The sequence below is a fragment of the Pongo abelii genome, chromosome 12 (assembly GCF_028885655.2).
Source record: "Pongo abelii isolate AG06213 chromosome 12, NHGRI_mPonAbe1-v2.0_pri, whole genome shotgun sequence".
Taxonomy (NCBI): domain Eukaryota; kingdom Metazoa; phylum Chordata; class Mammalia; order Primates; family Hominidae; genus Pongo; species Pongo abelii.
In genome coordinates, this window is record NC_071997.2 from 102,166,014 (window position 1) to 102,184,066 (window position 18,053).

The 18,053-nt window shown below is 37.5% G+C and overlaps 1 protein-coding gene and 1 long non-coding RNA gene across 10 annotated transcripts in view; one reads left to right on the forward strand and one right to left on the reverse strand.

The window, feature by feature from the left end:
- LCLAT1 (lysocardiolipin acyltransferase 1) overlaps positions 1-18,053 on the reverse strand; it is a 196,509-nt gene that overhangs the window by 15,889 nt on the left and 162,567 nt on the right. The gene's annotated exons all lie outside the window — the stretch shown is intronic.
- Positions 6,496-18,053, forward strand: part of LOC129057730 (uncharacterized) — a 30,338-nt gene continuing 18,780 nt past the window's right edge. Inside the window, exons 1-2 of the long non-coding RNA XR_008522469.2 lie at positions 6,496-6,973; positions 15,698-16,048. This is a non-coding gene — a long non-coding RNA (uncharacterized LOC129057730). The remainder of the gene's footprint in view (positions 6,974-15,697; positions 16,049-18,053) is intronic.

Sequence of the window (18,053 nt, forward strand, 5' to 3'; positions counted from 1 at the left end):
TCTAGTTTCCCTTCTCTCTTCTACTCCACTGATCTGTGAGTATTCTTGCTTCAAGACCACACTGTTTTCCTTAGTGACTCAGTATCTGGTAAAGCAAGTGTGCCTCTGTATTCTTTTTCAAACTATACTTGGCTTCTCCTGGAACAACTGTTTTGCAATACAAACTTGAAGAGCATTTAATTCAATTCCAAAACAAATACCTTATATCCCTCCCAAAAAACCTGTCCTGCAATTGCATTTGCATTTGCATTATATTTACATAACAGTTTTGGAAGAATTGGCAATTTTATATCCTCTTCTCATCCAAGAAAATGGTATGCTTTTTCTTTCCTTTTGCTCAAATCTTATTTTATGTCTTCTAATAAATTTCAGTTTTCTTCACATAGCTTCTGTAATGTTTTTTAAAAAAATTATTCCTAAACAATTTCATAATTTTTATCACATAATTGTGAATAGAACATAATTGTGAATACAACATGTGTTTCTATTTATGTTTTTAGGTAATCACTGCTAGAATAGGGACAACTCTATTGTTGTATATATATATAGCCAACTTACAAATTTTTTTTATTGTAATTGAACTTTTACTAGACTTTTTGACCTTATAGATTGCAGCAAAAACAGTTTTATGGTCAATTTTCCAGTTTTTTGGTAGTTTTATTGCTTTCATTAACATTTACTTAAAGTTTTGAATTTAAAATGTGAGTTTTAAAATGAGATCTTTAGCATATAAGATGCTGACTGCTGAGTTTTGGTAAAAATCATATTAAAGTAGTTAACTTCTATTTTATTTTCCTAGTGTTTATTAGGAATGGCTTGACTTTATCAAATATCTTTTCAGCATCTAAGAGTAGAATGTTTTTTTTTTTAAAGAAAATATTAGTCAAAGACTTGTATGAACCAGTCTTTGTAGTTAAAAGGAAAAAAGAAAGAAATCCAAAGAGAAATGGAAAAATAATAAAATTATAGTGTAGGCTTCACTACTTCTACCATAACTGCACAACTCCAGTAGATAAAAACTAGTTAAATAAAGGAACTGAATAGCTATTGATAAATGTGACTTAATAGATTTATACAGACCTGTGAGAAAACATTTTAAATGGTCCATTTTTAAGGCATAGTAAGTCTAAGTACTGGCAGCCAGCCTGCGAACATAACAAACTGCATGGCTCATGCACCTAGAAGGTCACAAAATAAGCAAACAGAATGTAGAGGAGGGGTCAGCCTATAAAAGGGAAGAAAGTTTCGTTATTGGGAAATCGAAATTTAAGTGGGGAAGGGGACCAGGGTATAACCTTATAAGGCGGATAATGAGACTTAGGTGACATCAGAGAAGACTGTAACCCCAGAGTACTCAACCAATGGGGAACTGGGGGAGGGACTTGTGTGCTAGGAGATAAATTATCTGTTGTAGCTGGCCTGGGTGTGCCTGCCCACCAGACACCCGATCTTGCAAGATCACTATGAAAAAGTCTCACTTTTGGTGTTCTTTGTGCCTCTAAGTTCATTCTTTGGGTTTGGATGGGTGAGTGTGTTTCTCACAGACCCATTTGATACTCAAAAATATTTTAAAGGTATTAGTAACCATGAGCATTTATAAAAATCTGATTACTTACCTAGTGGCAAGACAATTTAAACACATTTTGTAAAAACTGAGACTTTATGATGCACATTCTCACATCAAGATTCCATAAAAACAAATAATAAAATATTCCTCTTTTTAAAAAAAAAGTTTAGATAACCCATGGATAAAAGATAAAATCAAAAGGAAAATTATGAATTATCTAAAAACGAATGAAAAAGAGAATCTATAGGATACAATGAAGACTGCAATAAAAAGAAAAATTTATGACCTCACATGCTTCATCACTAAAGAGGAAAACTGAAAAAGAGAAACTACTCATATTGAAAATTAGAGGGAGAAAAAAAGAATACAAATGGAAAGAGAAAGAGAAAATTACTAAAGATAAAAAGCAGTACTTAATATAATAAAACTAAAAAATAAATGCAGAAGTTAGTTATTTGATAAGATGAATAAGATACTTAAACCCTATGGATCTGACTGAGGGGAAAAAGCATAAATATTTAAGATTACATATAGTAAACTAAAATCATAAATACAGAAGAGCTTAAAGGATTATGAAAACATGAATCTACACACATGATAAAATCACAAAGACTTGTATACAACATATATACATGTGTAAATTCATGTACTCATAATCCTTTACATTCATATACCTTCTTTGTTTTCATTATCATTTTTGAGACAGGGCATTCAAAATTCAATGTGAAAACAAGAGCAGTAACAAAGTATATTTTATCTTACTGTTGGGCCCAACAAATTTGTTTACAAGTTGCCAAAACCCCTGCAAATGAAACAACAAAAGCCTAAAAGAAGCATGAGCATGTGCATAATCTACTAATTTGCTGGTCTTTGAAATAAATGAGATCAGAGACAGCATATTATTATAGTTTCTATGCTCTGATGTTAGGATTGAAGATGATTAATGATGCACGTGGCTATTACTATTTATTGAGTGCCTCTGATGTGCCAGGCATTATTCATGCCACAAATTATCTACAGAGCACTCACGGTGCCAGTCACAGCTGTAGTCATCTGGGGTACATGGGTGAACAGAAAAAAAATTGCTTGCCCTTACAGTTTATCAGTGCACACAGTCACTTTTAAGTATTGTAAGAGCCCTTGAGAGATTATCTTTCTTTTATACTTGTAGAAACTGAGCCACAGAGAAGTCATTTGTTGAAGATCAGTTAGTGGTAAGTTATGTATGACTCTAAAGCCTTTCCACTATGCTACTTTACTTTCTAAAAATGGCATATTAAGGACAGGAGCTACAGAATCAGACTGACCTGGTTTTGTACCCATCAAAACTATAGCAGACTGTTTAAATTACATTCTTGTAAATCTACAAAATATATAACAATACAGATTAACCCTGTAAAAATATGCCCCAATATAAAGTCTAATGTTATAAATCTCCCTACCATCTTTCTGTGTGATTTTGCATATAACAGAGTTTACTACAATTTCTTTCTTTTCTCCATTGAGAGGAAAAGTTAATTTGGCTGAAGATGGGATATTACCAGTAAGGTAGGGGGCAAGCTGCTGTCTTCAGGAGTAAGACAACTAGAGAGTAGAAGGTGAATGTCTCTGGTAAGTTACAGACAGCAGTTTTGTCTTTTCCATGGCCCTGGTTGTAATAGCTCTCATTTCGTTTCTAACTGAGCTTATTTGGATCTTCTCTCTTCATTTTTTGGTTAATCTCACTAATGGTCTATCGATTTTATTTAACTTTGCAAATAGCCAGCTTTTTGTTTCATTTATCTTTTGTATTTTGTGTTGTTTCAATTTCATTTAGTTCTGCTCTGATCTCGGTTCTTTTCTTCTGCTGGGTTTGGGTTTGGTTCTTGTTTCTCTAGTTCTTTGAGGTGTGACCTTAGATTGTCTGTGCTCTTTCAGACTTTTTGATATAGGCATTTAATGTTATGAACTTTCCTCTTAGCACTGCTTTTATTGTATCCCAGAGGTTTTGATAGGTTGTATCACTATTATCATTCAGTTCGAATAATTTTCTAATTTCCATCTTCATTTCATTGTTGACCTAACAATCATTCCGGAGCAGGTTATTTAATGTCCATGTATTTGCATGGTTTTAAGGGTTCCTTTTGGAGTTGATTTCCAGTTTTATTCTGTTGTGGTCTGAAAGAGTACTTGATATAATTTCAATTTTCTCAAATGTATTGGGACTTGTTTTGTGGCCTATCATATGGTCTATCTCGGAGAATGTTCCAGGTACTGATGAATAGAATGTGTATTCTGCAGTTGTTGGGTAGAATGTTCTGTAAATATCTGTTAAGTCCATTTGTTCTAGGGTATAATTTAAGTCCACTGTTTCTTTGTTGACTTTCTGTCTTGATGACCTGTCTAGTGCGGTCAGTGGAGTACAGAAGTCCCCCACTATTATTGTGTTGCTATCTATCTCATTCTTAGGTCTAGTAGTAATTGTTCTACAAATTTGGGAGCTCCAGTGTTAGATGCATATATATTTAGGATTGTGATAGTTTAATGTTGGACCAGTCCTTTTGTCATCATATAATGTCCCTCACTGTCTTTTTTAACTGCTGTTGCTTTAAAGTTTGTTTTGTCTGATATAGGAATAGCTACTCCTGCTCACTTTTGGTGTCCATTTGCATGGAGTATCTTTCCCACCCCTTTACCTTAAGTTTACGTGAGTCCTTATTTGTTAGGTGAGTCTCTTGAAGACAGCGGATACTTGGTTGGTGAATTGTTATCCATTCTGCCATTCTGTATTTTTTAAGTGGAGCATTTAGGCCATTTACATTCAATGTTAGTACTGAGATGTGAAGTACTATTCTATTCATTGTGCTAGTTGTTGCCTGAATACCTTTTTTGTTTTCTTCATTGTGTTATTGTTTTATAGGTCCTGTGAGATTATGCTTTAAGGAGGTTCTATTTTGGTGTATTTTGATGATTTTTTCAAGATTTAGAGCTCCTTTTAGCAGTTCTTGTAGTGCTGGCTTGGTAATGGCAAATTCTCTCAGCATTTGTTTGTCTGAAAAAGACTGTTTTTTTCTTTCAGTTATGAAGCTTCTTAGTTTTGCTGGATACAAAATTCTTGGCTGATAATTGTTTTAAGAAGGCTAAAGATGGGACCCTAATCCCTTTTAGCTTGCTGGGTTTCTGGTGAGAAATCTGCTGTTAATCTGATAGGTTTTCTTTTACAGGTTGGTTTCCTGATGCGTTTGCCTTACAGGTCTCAAGATTCTTTCCTTCATCTTGACTTTAGATAACCTGATGACTATGTGCCTAGGCGATGATCTTTTTGCAATGAATTTCCCGAGTGTTCTTTGAGCTTTTTGTATTTGGATGTCTGGATCTCTAGCAAGGCCAGGGAAGTTTTCCTTGATTATTCCCTCAGATATGTTTTCCAAACTTTTAGATTTCCCTTCCTTGGGAACACGAATTTTTCTTAGGTTTTGTTGTTTAACATAATCCCAAACTTCTGGGATGCTTTTTCTTTTTTTTTCCCCATTCTTTTTCCTTTGTCTTTGTTGGACTGGGTTATTTCGAAAGCCTTGTCTGAGCTCTGAAGTTCTTTCTTCTACCTGTTTGATTCTATTGCTGAGACTTTCCAGTGTACTATGCATTTCTCTAAGTGTGTCCATTTCCAGAAGTTGATTGTTTTTTATCTATGCTATCTATTTCTGTGGATGGTTTTCTGTCCATATCCTGTAACATTTAAAAAATTTCTTAGGGCCAGGTGTGGTGGCTCACACCTGTAATCCCAGCACTTTGGGAGGCCAAGGCGGGTGGATCACAAGGTCAGGAGATCGAGACCATCCTGGTTAATAAGGTGAAACCCTGTCTCTACTAAAAATACAAAAAATTAGCCAGGCGTGGTGGCGGGTGCCTGTAGTCCCAGCTACTCGGGAGGCTGAGGCAGGAGAATGGCGTGAACCCGGGAAGTGGAGCTTGCAGTGAGCAGAGAGCGTGCCACTGCACTCTAGCCTGGGCGACAGAGTGAGACTCCATCTCAAAAAAAAAAAAAAAAAAAAATTCTTTGAATTGGTATTCACCTTTCTCTGGTGCCTCCTTGAATAGCTTAATAGTTGACCTTCTGAATTCTTTTACTGGCAATTCAGAGATTTTGCCTTGGTTTTGATCCATTACTGGTGAGCTAAAGTGATCTTTTGGGGCTCATAAAGAACCTTCGTTTGTCATATTACCAGAATAGTTTTTCTGGCTCCTTCTCATTTGGATAGACTATGCCAGAGGAAACACTGGGGGCTCAAGAGCTGCTGTTCAGATTATTTTGTCCCATGGGGTGCTCCCTTGATGTGGTGCTCTCCCCCTTCCCCTAGAGATGAGGCTTCCTGAGAGCTGAATTGCAGTGACTGTTATTTCTTTTCTGGGTCTAGCCACCCAGCGGAGCTACCAGGCTTCCGGCTGGTTACTGGGGAGTGTTTGCAGAGAGTTGTGTGATGTAATCCATTTTCAGGTGTCTCAGTCGTGGATACCAGCACCTGCTCTGGTGGAGGTACTGGGGGAGTGAAGTGGACTCTGTGAGGGTCCTTGGTTGTAGTTTTGTTTAGTGTGCTGTTTTTTGTGTTGGTTGACCTCCAGCCAGGAGGTGGCGCTTTCCAGAAAGCATCAGCTGTGGTAGCATAAGGAGGATACAAGTTTGCCTTAGGGCTGTCTGGATAAGTATTTGGGTTTCTCAGGTGGTAGGAGGGACAATAGAGCTCTTAAGAAATTTATGTCCTTTGTCTTCAGCTATCAGGGCAGGTCTCAGAGAAAGACCATCAAGTGAAGTCAGGGTTAGGCTGGTCTGAGCTCAGGCTCTACTTGGGCAGGGCTTGCTGTGGCTGCTGTGGGGGATGGGGGTGTGGTTCTCAGGCCAATGCACTTATGTTCTCAGGTGGATTATGGCTGCCTCTGCTGTGTCACACAGGTCGCCAGGGAACAGTGACAGGCCTCACCCGGTTCCCATGCAGCCTGAAAGGCTGGTCTCACTCTTGCCGTGTCCCCTCAATAGCTCCAGGTTTATTTCCAGGCAGCCGGTGAGCAGGGCTGAGAACCTGCCCCAGGCTACAACCCCCCTCACTAAGAAAGCAAGCAGGGCTTTCAGGTTTTGTACCTCCCAGCCTGCCGTATCTTCTGTGATCATATCTGCACTCCCTGTTCACCACCTTCACCAGATTCTGTCCAGGAAACTTCACATTGCATCAAAGTCGTTACAAAGTTCAGCTGGAAGATTCCTTCTCCCTGTGGTCTTTCCCCAGTTCCACTGGCAGTCCTCCCCAAGGACCCCTGTAAGACAAAGTCAGAAATGGCTTCCCTGGGAACGAGAGTACCCACAGGGCTCTCCCTACTGCTTCCTCTACCCCTGTATTTTGCTGGGCTCTCTTAAATTCATCTCAGCTCCAGGTAAGGTCAAATCCGTCTCACAAGATCTGGACCTTCAGGTTCCCCTTCTCACACTTTGGTCGCTCACAGTTTTTTGGCTGTCTCATGGAGCCTGCAGTAGCAAGCTGCTACCATCAAAAGGTCTGTGGATTCTCTCAGCTTTTATGTTTCTGCAGTATTTCTTGGATCAAAAGCCCATGATGTGAGTCTCTACAGGCTGCTCTGTCCATCCAAGTCGGAGCTGCGAGTTAGTTCTGCCTCCTACCCACCATTTTTTCCCCATCCCTTCTTATAAGGGCACTAATCTCTTTCATGAGGCGCTCCATTCTTATAAGCTAATTTCCTCCAAAGGCCCCACCTTCTAATAAATATGTCACATGGGAGATTGAGGCCTCAATATATGAATTTTGGGGGAACACAAACATTCACTCCACAGCAACATCAAAACATTCATTGTAGTAGTTACTTTTTGTTTAAATTCAATTAGAACATGAGAGTCAACATCTGGATGAGTAGTTACTGATTCTAAAATTTAAGCAGGGAGAATAACAATACATAAGGGGTAAATAAGGACTTTTAGTGGGTTGAATAGTGTCCTATCAAGATACCTGGCCACCAGAACTTCGGAATGTAACCTTACTTGGAAATAGGATCATAGCAGATTTAAGATAAGGATTGAGATGAGATCATCGTGGATTCAGGTGTCCTCTAAATCCAAAAAAAGTCTTTACATATAGAAATATAGTGAAGACAGAGGCAAAGGTTGGAGTTATGCAGTGACAAGCTAAAGTATCCTAGGAGTTGCTAGAAGCTGGAAAAGGCAAGGAAGGATTCTCCCCTAGAGCCATGGGAGGGGTTCGTGGACCTGTCAGCATCTTAATTTTGAATTTCTAGTCTCCAGAACTATAAGAAAATGAATTTTTTATTGTTTTAAGCCACGAAGTTTGTGGTAATATTTTATGGCAGTCTAGAAAACTAATACAATATTCATTAAGAAATATCTAATGACAAGGATTGCTTTTTTTGTAGTCTTGATTTTTGGGGAAGGAAATTTCTTCTAAAGTTTTATTGTAGTTTTGAATTATAAAGTGGCATATTTTGAAAAGAAGGAAGCATGATCACCCAACTATTAGAAATAGCTATATGCAAAATGGAGACTTTTAGTTTTCTAAATCTGTCTGAACAGGTGAACTGCAGGTTCCTATGGAAAATAGGTTCCTATGGAGCTGCCATTTTACAGCAGTTACTACAAACTACAGAGATCTGTTCCTTAGTTGAGGAAGAGAGGCTATATGACAGTAGTTCTCAAACTCTAGTGGCCTAAGAATACTTGGGGAATTGAAAATGAAGAGTTCTGGGCTTCATTCCCAAAGACTCTCCCTTAGTTTGTACGGCTGGGATGAGGCAATCTGTATTTTAGCAAGCACTCCAAGAGATTATGATCACATACAGGGGCTGGAAAGGCCACACTGGGGAAATAAATACTGGGTTATGGGGATAGTTTTAAGCAGAGAGGACCATGAGAAGTTGTATTCAAGAGTTGGGTTCTGGAATCAGATAAAACCCTAGGTTTTTTTTGCTTAATTCCACTCCTTGCTGATGTATGGCCCTGAGAAACATACATAACCTTGGGGAGGATTAATTGAGATTATCCTTAGTAAGTGATCAATGAATGTTGCCTATTAAAATTATTTTAAAATTTATTTAAGGCAACAACAATTTTAACTTACATGACAGAGTGAATTACTCAGTAATAACAGTTAACTACCATAACTTGTGCTCATATAGCAGGAGATTTGTTTAGGGCATTGAAAATAGTTTATTACCACTTTGGAACCTGGGAGATAAATCTTGCTAAATATGATTCTGGATAACTCTGGGTCACGAAATGACTAAGGATTGGGGGGAAAAGCTTAAAGGGAAGAAGGCAAAGATAAGCTCTGCCGATACTGTAATTTTGCCTGAAGATCCTGGTGGCTTCTAAGTTTAGAACTCAAAATGAATTCTTGCTGTATTTGGCATGCTCAGCTTATTAATGACAAAGTTATTTACCTGGGCTGGGTTGAATAGTGGCCTTCCTGACCTCTAATTCAGCCCAGTTTTTCAGTTAATCCCAATCCTTTATTCACAAGGAAAACAACCAGAAATTCTTTTAAAAATAGGTGCATGAGTAAAGTATCTTTTTTAATAGCACTAGAATATCTTGTAAAGTTGCATATTTGTAAAAACCTTTATTGGTGGGATAAGATGGAAAGTGAAGGTGGCAAGGAATGCAGACAGCTTATAGAGGTTTACTGACCAATGCCAGGGTGAGCTGGAAAGCAGATCTGGTGGTCTGGAGCCTGAATCCAAAAGAGAATGCTATGGTCTTGGTGTTGGAGCCATGTGGGGAAGTAAGTTTCATATTACCATCTTTTCAACACCAGTATTCACTCAGCTAGGGCTGTTAATTACTAGCGAAATTTCTATCTAGTTCTAGTGTCTATAAGTAGTATATAAAGGTACAAGGTTAATGTATAATCAAAACCAGTGTTGTCAACCTTTTTCCTACTCCCAGCAGCTCACTAGGGCAGAGATGCTCAACCAGGGATTACGTAGGAAGATGTGTTTGAAAAATTACCCAAGTCATTAGGTGGACTATTCTTGGTCTTCTAAATTCCTCATGTCTAAAATAACATTAAGAAGCCATATAGCTCTACTATAGCACTTGTTACCAGACTTGTTACCATCTACATGATAGCACTTGTTACCAGACACCTGACACTAGAGATTCTAATCACTGCAATAAGGCAAAAACAAAAAAGGGCATACAGATCAAAAAGGAAAAGTAAAACTCTTTATTCACAAACTACGATGTAGAGAATCCTTAGGGGTCTACAAAACTACTAGAACTGGTAAGTAGATTTAGCAAGGTTACAGGATACAAGTTCATTATTAAATCTATTTCTGGATACTAGTAATGAATAACTGAACACTGAAACTTTATTTTTTTAACTTTTAGGTTTGGGTATACATGTGAAGGTTACATAGGTAAACACATGTCACGAGGGTTTGCTGTACATATTATTTCATCACCCAGGTATTAAGTCCAGTACCCAATAGTTATCTCTTCTGCTCCTCTCTCTTCTCCCACCCTCCCTTGTCAAGTAGACCGCAGTGTCTGCTGTTTCCTTCTTTGGAACACTGAAATTTTAAAAACACCATTTACAATATCAAATTTATGAAACACTTGTAGTAAATTTTATAAAATATGTGCAAGAATGCAAACTATAAAACATGACTGAAAGAAAGACCCATATAAATGGGAGATATACTATGTTCATAGACTGGAAAATTCAATATTATTAAGATGAAATTTCTCTAAAATGCTCTGCAGATTCAAAGCAATCCTAATAAAAACTAGTCTGCTTCTGTGTATAAATTAACAAACTGATTCCAAGTTTTATATAGATGTGCAAAGGAACTAGAATAAGAAAACAATTTTGAAAAAGAAAAAGGTGGAGGCTTGGCATTAGCTGCTCATTTCAGGACTTACTATAAAGGTTCAGTAATCAAGACAATATTGTACTGGAGGAAAGTTAGACATACAGATCAATGAAATAGAACAGAGTCTAGAAACAGATGAACACAGAAAATCTTTGTGACCTGGACTAGGCAACAGTTTCTTACATAGGACACTGAAGAGCACAAATCATAAACTGAAAAATCGTACTTTGTCAAAATTAAACACATCTACTCTTCATAAGACAGTATTAAGGAAATAAAAATGCAAGCCACAGATTGGAAGATAATGTTTGCAAACCAAATATATTATAAATAACTTGTATCTAAGATAATATAAAACATTCTTACAAGTCCATAATAAAGCAACCCAATGTTTTAAATTGGATAAAAAATTGGAATTAACATATCACCAGTGAAGGTATATGAAAGACAAATAAGCCCAGGAAAAGATGCTTAAATTAACACTTTAGTTACTATTAGGGAAACATAAACCAAAACCACAATAAGATTCTAATATACATTTACTAGAATGGCTAGGTTAAAAAGGCTAACAATATCAGGTTTTGGTCAGGATGGTGAACAACTGGAACCCTCAAATACTACTAATGGAAATGTAAAACAGTCTACACACTCTGGAAAACCAGAGAATGACATCATAGATATGTGCCCAAGAAAATATATGCCCATACAAATTCTTGTATTAATACACAAATGTTTGTAGCAATTTTATACATAACATCCCAAAATTGTAAATAACCCAGGTGTCTATCAGTCCATGAATGGCTAAAGAAATTGTGGAATATTCCACACAATGCAATACCAATCAGCAATAAAAAGGAATAAACTACAGATTCATGCAGCAATATGGATGAAACTTAACAGCATTATTCTAACTTAAACCAGACACAGATGACCACATACTATATAATTCCATTTATATGAAAATCTAGAAAAGGCAAAACTACGGTGACAGAAAGCACATCAGTGGGTTCCAAGGACCAACGTTCAGGGAAGGGGCCTGACTGCAGAGGTACACAGAAAACCTTTGGGGGTGATGGACATGTTTCATATTTTGACTGTGGGTAGATATGTGGCTCTATGCATTTAACAAAACACATCTAACTGTACACTTAAAATGAGTACATTTTAAAGCAAGTAAATTCTACCTCTAAAAGCTGTTTTTTTAAGGCATCTCAAATATTTCCCCTAAAAAAATTTAAGTGATATCACAAATCTGTAATATGTGCTATAGTCTAAACAGAGCTTTCTAAAAGGCTGCGTGGATTCTTGTCAAACCAAAATGTTAGAAAACATTATTTAGAGTTTGAAACAAATTTATTCACATGTATGATTTCAATTTTTTTTGGTATTAGCATTTTGTTTGAAACAGGATGTTTTCCTATTCATTCAAATAAGCATTAACATATTCCACAAGCTTTTCATTATTATTTTGCATCCTTTTTCCTTTCCTGGTTAATGCAAGATATAATTCCCTAATTAAGGGATCACTTTAAGTGCAAGCTGACATTTAAAAATTTCTAGGACGTTAATTTCCTTCAGGGTCACAAATAATAACTACCATGTTTTCTTGCTACTATCTAGAAAGGAAAAAGGTTGCATCAACATATTTCTGAAGCAGTTACAAATAGTTCAGTTAGAATTCACAGAGAAAAGAATAAAAATATTAGAAGAAAAGTGAGAGACAATGTGTCTTGCAATCAATATTTTAGAAGCATATAGCTCTAATTTATTAGATTACTACAGTAGTAGCAGGGCTTAGGTGTATCAAACAAAACAAACACACACACACACACTCTTGCACCCTTCAATTCCTCCTGTAAAACTCAGAGTAAATATTACAATGACAGTGTGGCATCTAATCTGTTTGATTCAGATTTGAAGGATGTATTTTTGCTTTTAATCAATACTATGATTCAGAAACTCAACACATTTGGAAACTGGTTTAAACATCCATTTCAACTTTTTCCTGCTAAGTACTCCCTCCACCAGCAACCAAAATACAACAACAAAAAAACCCTTCACTTACCATTGCAATTCAACAGCAACATTCCCTATCAGCTGTGCACATGGTGTGACAGCTTGTGTCAAAATCACCTTTGAGTAGCTTCTAATTACTCATGCACAGTTCTTACAGATGAAACTGGCCTGGGTAAACTGTGAAGACTAACTCAGTGGAGACCACAACTCTCCCTCTGTCTAGTGCCCTCTACGCATTTCCAAGGTAGGGAAGGGTCTCATTTCAATCCCTTAAACAAGCTGATCAATTCACTGATTATACTCCAATGTGAATAGATGTCGTAAGTCTTGATCATTCAATCAGTCTTAAGACATAACCGGCAAGTAATCTGATTTAGTACTCTTGATGTATTTTTTGCAGTATATAATGTACCTTTCCCAGATAAATTCCTTACCACAGACTCAGAAAGTGCATAAGCCAAACTAGATTTGAATGCCCAGTTCCTAAGGCTTTATTTCCTTTCACTTTACACATTTACATAAGTCTTATGGCAAAAGACTTTTTGATATGTGGTGTCTCTTTTCTCCCAGAAACTTATTTGAGCCTATTAGGCACAGGTTTTGGTGGAAGTATTTAAGTTTTTCGGCAGGGAATGAAGGCTAGTGGGAGTCCTTGGTAAATTCCTGATCACTGGCCAAAAGCAGCTCCTTAGTACTGCTCAACATACATATTTCCTTAGTCCATTCTGTGTCCCAATTGCTTGGATTTGAGGACTTCGTGACTTTGCTTTTCTCAAAAACTTCCAATAACTTCACTATCCTTCATTCTCATCCTATTTCACTGAGAAAATCAATCAAAAGAAATGTGCACAACTCGTACCACCCTATATACTCTCCTACTACTGTGTGAGTTCATACACTTCGCCTTCTTTTTTTTATAAGGAGGATCTGTCCACGCACGTATTTAGGGCCAATCCCTCCACCTATGTCCTCTATCTCACTTGCTCTTGCCTACTCAGGAACAGAGCCCCAGCAATTCCCCTTTAATCAGTCATTCTATCTTGACCGTCAACATATTATAACTTCTCCCATCATTCCCTCTTGGCTCACCTCTTTCTAGTGACCACTCATCTCTGTGCTCACTTACACAGCCAAACTTCCTGAGCTGTCTATACTCACTGTCTTCAATCCTCTTTCATTTCTCTCTTGAACCCATGCCAATTAAGCTTCTGCCCTCATCACTCCACCAGAACTGTCCTCGGTGAGCTTTATGTACCAAATCCAATGTCTCCCTCCCTCTTGGCTTCCTGGTCACCTTACTCTCTTGGCTTTTCCCCAACTTCACAGGCCACTCTGAAGTCTTCTTTGTGGATGGCCTGGTTCTCCGATCCCTAATATTGTACTGCCTACTATTAACTAGGCTGGGATCTTACTTTCTCCATCCACACTCATTACCTAGGTGATCTCTTTCAGTCTTGCAGCTTTAAATATCATATGTGGTCATGCCTACCAAATGTGTATCTCCTGCCTCTCTCCTTTCTAGACTCACATATTTACTAATTTCATAACTCCCTATGGATGTCTAATAAGTAGCTCAAACTTAACATGGCTTGAATGGAACTGCTTTTTGGCCTTTCCCCCAAAACCTGTACTTACCACAGTCTTTGTTGCAGTTAAAAGGCAAAACTGCCTTTCCTTCAATTCAGGTCAAGAACCTTGCAGTCACACTAGCTCCCTCTCATTTTCTTATACTCCACACCCAACCCATAAAAAAATCCTATTGCTTCCACCTTAAAATATATCTAGAATCCAGCCATTTTTTGCAACCTCACTAATTTTACCTCACTCTTCACTTCTCTTTCCTGGATTATTACAAATACCTTTCTAATTGGTTTCTCTGTTTGCCCACCTGCCCGACCTACAGATTTTTCTTAATATTATAGCCAGAGTAATCCTTTAATAATGTTAGTCACAATCTTATAACCCCTCCCCCTTCACCCCTTCTCCCCAGTGGCTGCCCATCTCAGAGAGAACACCAAACTCCCATGGTGGCCTATCTGACAAACATTTACCTTTCTGCCCTCATTCTCTGCTACTGCTCAAGTGACTTGATCTGGTCTAGCCACACTGCATCTCTTGTTCTTCTTTGAACACACTAGGCACATTCTCATCTCAGGCACATTATTGTTCCTTCTACTATGGATCCTCTTTCCCCAAATTCCTCTTTTCAGGGGAGCCCTGACTACCCTACTTCAGTCTTCCCTCTTCCTTGATTTATTTTCTCTGTAAGCCCCATCATCTGACATACTATAAATTTTACTTACTTATTGTCTGAATTTTTGTTTATTTTATTCATTGGTGTATTCCTGTGCTGCTTCAGTGAGCTCAGGAAATATATAAATTGAATAAGCAGAAAAAGGGGAAACTGAGCTGAGCTTCTGTCTCTGGGGTACTTCTTGGCAGAGAGCCTAAGAATAGAGCCTTCCCTAACAGCCTGCAGTAGAAAGGTGCATTACGAGAGACTGTCGCTGGAAGGTAATTGTGATTAATGATCCCTCAGACCATAAGCAGAGAAGGCAGACAGGAATTTGTGCTTCTGTTCTGGACATGAGACATTCTTTGCCAAGCCTTAGATACTCTGTAGTTCTGCTACTCGCTATCTGTGCAATCACTATATTATTGTTAAAGCACTGGGGTTCTTCATGAGTTGTCAGGCAAGCTGAGATAATAATGTTTCAGAGGATATACTGGGAAGTCAAGGTCACGTGTGTGGTGTTAACAGTAGGTCAAGGGCACTAACTGACCAACATCTGAATAGACACAGGGCGCCACAAGGATAGGAAGCTAGAGACCTCTTCAGTGATGATAGGTGCCTTTTATAGGTTTAAAGAGCTTATGTTAGTTTGATATGCTCCTCTCTCCCTCTCCCTTCAAACCCCGATATAAATACTCTTTAGTTTATGGCATATTTGACGATGTTAAACATAGTGTTGTTTTTAAACTGAAATTCTTTCCTGACATTCTGGAATGCAATCCCCTGTGCTTGCTTCATTTTCTCTATGATAACAACAGAAACTTCATTAAACATTCCCAAATATAGCCTCTTCATTAATTGAGGTATTACTGTAGAAGTATTTGTTTCCTAATCAACTCTCAAGACTATGTCTTTAAATAGAACCACCAACCTCCTCACAGAAAGTCTTTTTCTCACAGAAAAGAAAGCTTCATTTTCTACTGTGCTATTTTTTTTCTTTCTATCCATAGGACACACGGGAGTCCCACCAGCTTGAAACAAATTTCACAGAGCTGGCATTTCCATCAGTGCAGACACGGCTCTGAAAACAGTAATTGCTGCCTTATGGGCATGATCCTCCCATTTCTACTCTGACCTCCTCCCAGGAGAAACTCTTCTGCAAATGACCACAGTACTTCACTTGACTTCTGCGCCATCCTCCTATTAGTTCAAGTGGTCTGCTGAGCGGTTCATGAATCACTTCCCTCAGCTGACCCAGATGAAGTAAGCTCTTCTTTGCTGCTATGCCCAGAGCCCAGACCAGTTAAGAATCTCAGCCTGACTTCGCCTGTTATCCCTCAGCTTCCAGTCCTGACTCCAAGGTACCTTCTCTCTGTTAAGTCTTCACCCTACTGACTCAGGGTCCTACCATACACACCACTGTCTTCTGAGAACAGCACACATGGGGCAGAGCAGAGTCAGGGGGAGAGAGAAAGAACAGTTAACAACTCTCAGAAACCTGAAAATAAAGAGGATATGGCTGGAAATGGGACCTCAGAAAGTTCCACATGCTAGAATGCCTTTCCTTTTGCTTTCATGGCACTCTCTTTCACCCTCAACTGAAAGTGTGAGTGTATACACACACACTCTCTGTTCTCTGGGATTTCTTAAAACTGGAGCTAAATTATAATTAGGACAAATTATATAGTTTATTTTCAGGAATTTTTGGTTGCAGCAAATTAGAATTACATGCTTTGGTTTCATAGAATTAATTCATGTAGCTTTATCATGTTCACATACAGCAATGCAAACTTTCTCATGCACATATAACGAAGGAGGAAAGACTATAAAAGGACCAAAAAGAAAAAAAATGGACAAAAAGGTCAGAAGAAAAATGCTAATGAGTCTGTTGACTACTGATAGGAAAAAAAAAAAAAAAAAAGCTAAAAGTAGAAGAGCAGGTGGTGAAGCCAGAATTTAACAAATTAAGGGAGGAATATTGGGGGAAAGATGATCAAGGAAGAAGTGAAAAAAAAAAAAATTAAACTCAGTATTTGGTATCTATTACATGGCCAGCATTAAAAAAACTGAAGAAAAGCACAAGGATGGTAACAAGTGAGGAAATAATAACAGTTAAGTCCAAGAAATTTTTTAAAAAGTTATATTCATGTCCGTGGAGGCCCTTAATTCAGAATATATATCTATGATTTACTTGTTTTTAATAACACTGAACTTCTGGTAAAACAGAAAAGACATTAAATGTGTTGGACCAACCAGTTGGAATGAAAATTGATTCCCAAACCTAAGTAACACAAGAATGTACTAACTCTAATCTCCAACATTAAAATATAAAACAGAATCCGTATTGCTTTTAATGACAGCCTGTTACAGCACTTGCGATACTCCTGAATTTAGCAGAGTGACATCAGACCTAGGCTTATATAACTATTCATACAACAAGGTCTTAAATACCTGAGAGATCTGTGAATATAAAGATGATCTTAATATTCACAATCCTCTGGTGTTAAAAACAATTTCCAGCAGACCTTGATACACAAGTGGATAAATCATATTAAATTAAATCAGTCTGTACTTATGGAGCTATCTTAATCAGAAGGAGATTTAATGAAAAGCGTTAGCTTAGATGAATACTCTAATTATTATAGGCTAATATTTGTCCACAAAAAGAATTTGTTTCAGGATTAGACAGAGACCATGAGAAGCCAGAGGCATCAATTCAATAATGGAATGCCTAATTAAATGATAATGAAATCCTAATTATAATGTATGGCTTTGCCCTGCATATAATTTATTTAGCACATTGCTTTTCACAGGGTTTATTAAGGAAACCTAAAAAAAAAAAAAATGCAATTACTAAAGAAGGAAAGAAAAAATTAGTAAACTAAAACCTTTTAAGAAATAGAGGAAGTAATATGTGACAAAGTCTAGTTATTAAAAAAATGCAGGGGGTATGGCTATGTTCAATATGTACATGTAGAAACTGCATATTTGTCCTATATCCTTCAAAAATTGGTCATTGCCCTTATGTGCTTAAAATTATGTTAAGACATGCATGCATCACATCAAAAGTATCGATAAAGAGTTTAGTAATTGTTCACTAAATCATGCTTATGATAATGATTTTAAGTCATGTGCTAGCTACAGCTACCATGGGAGATTTAAAGACATGGAAGCAATCCTTGCCTTTTAGAAGTTTATAATCTAGTTGAAGGACAAGATATAAACATGTGAAAGGTTAAGTAATAACACAGGAAATGAATACAAGTTAATATAAAATTTTAAGAGAAGTGAGGTGAGTGTAGTAGAGAATGAACACTATGAGTTCAAAGGAGGACAGGATCACTGTGGGCTGAAATGCCTAAACAG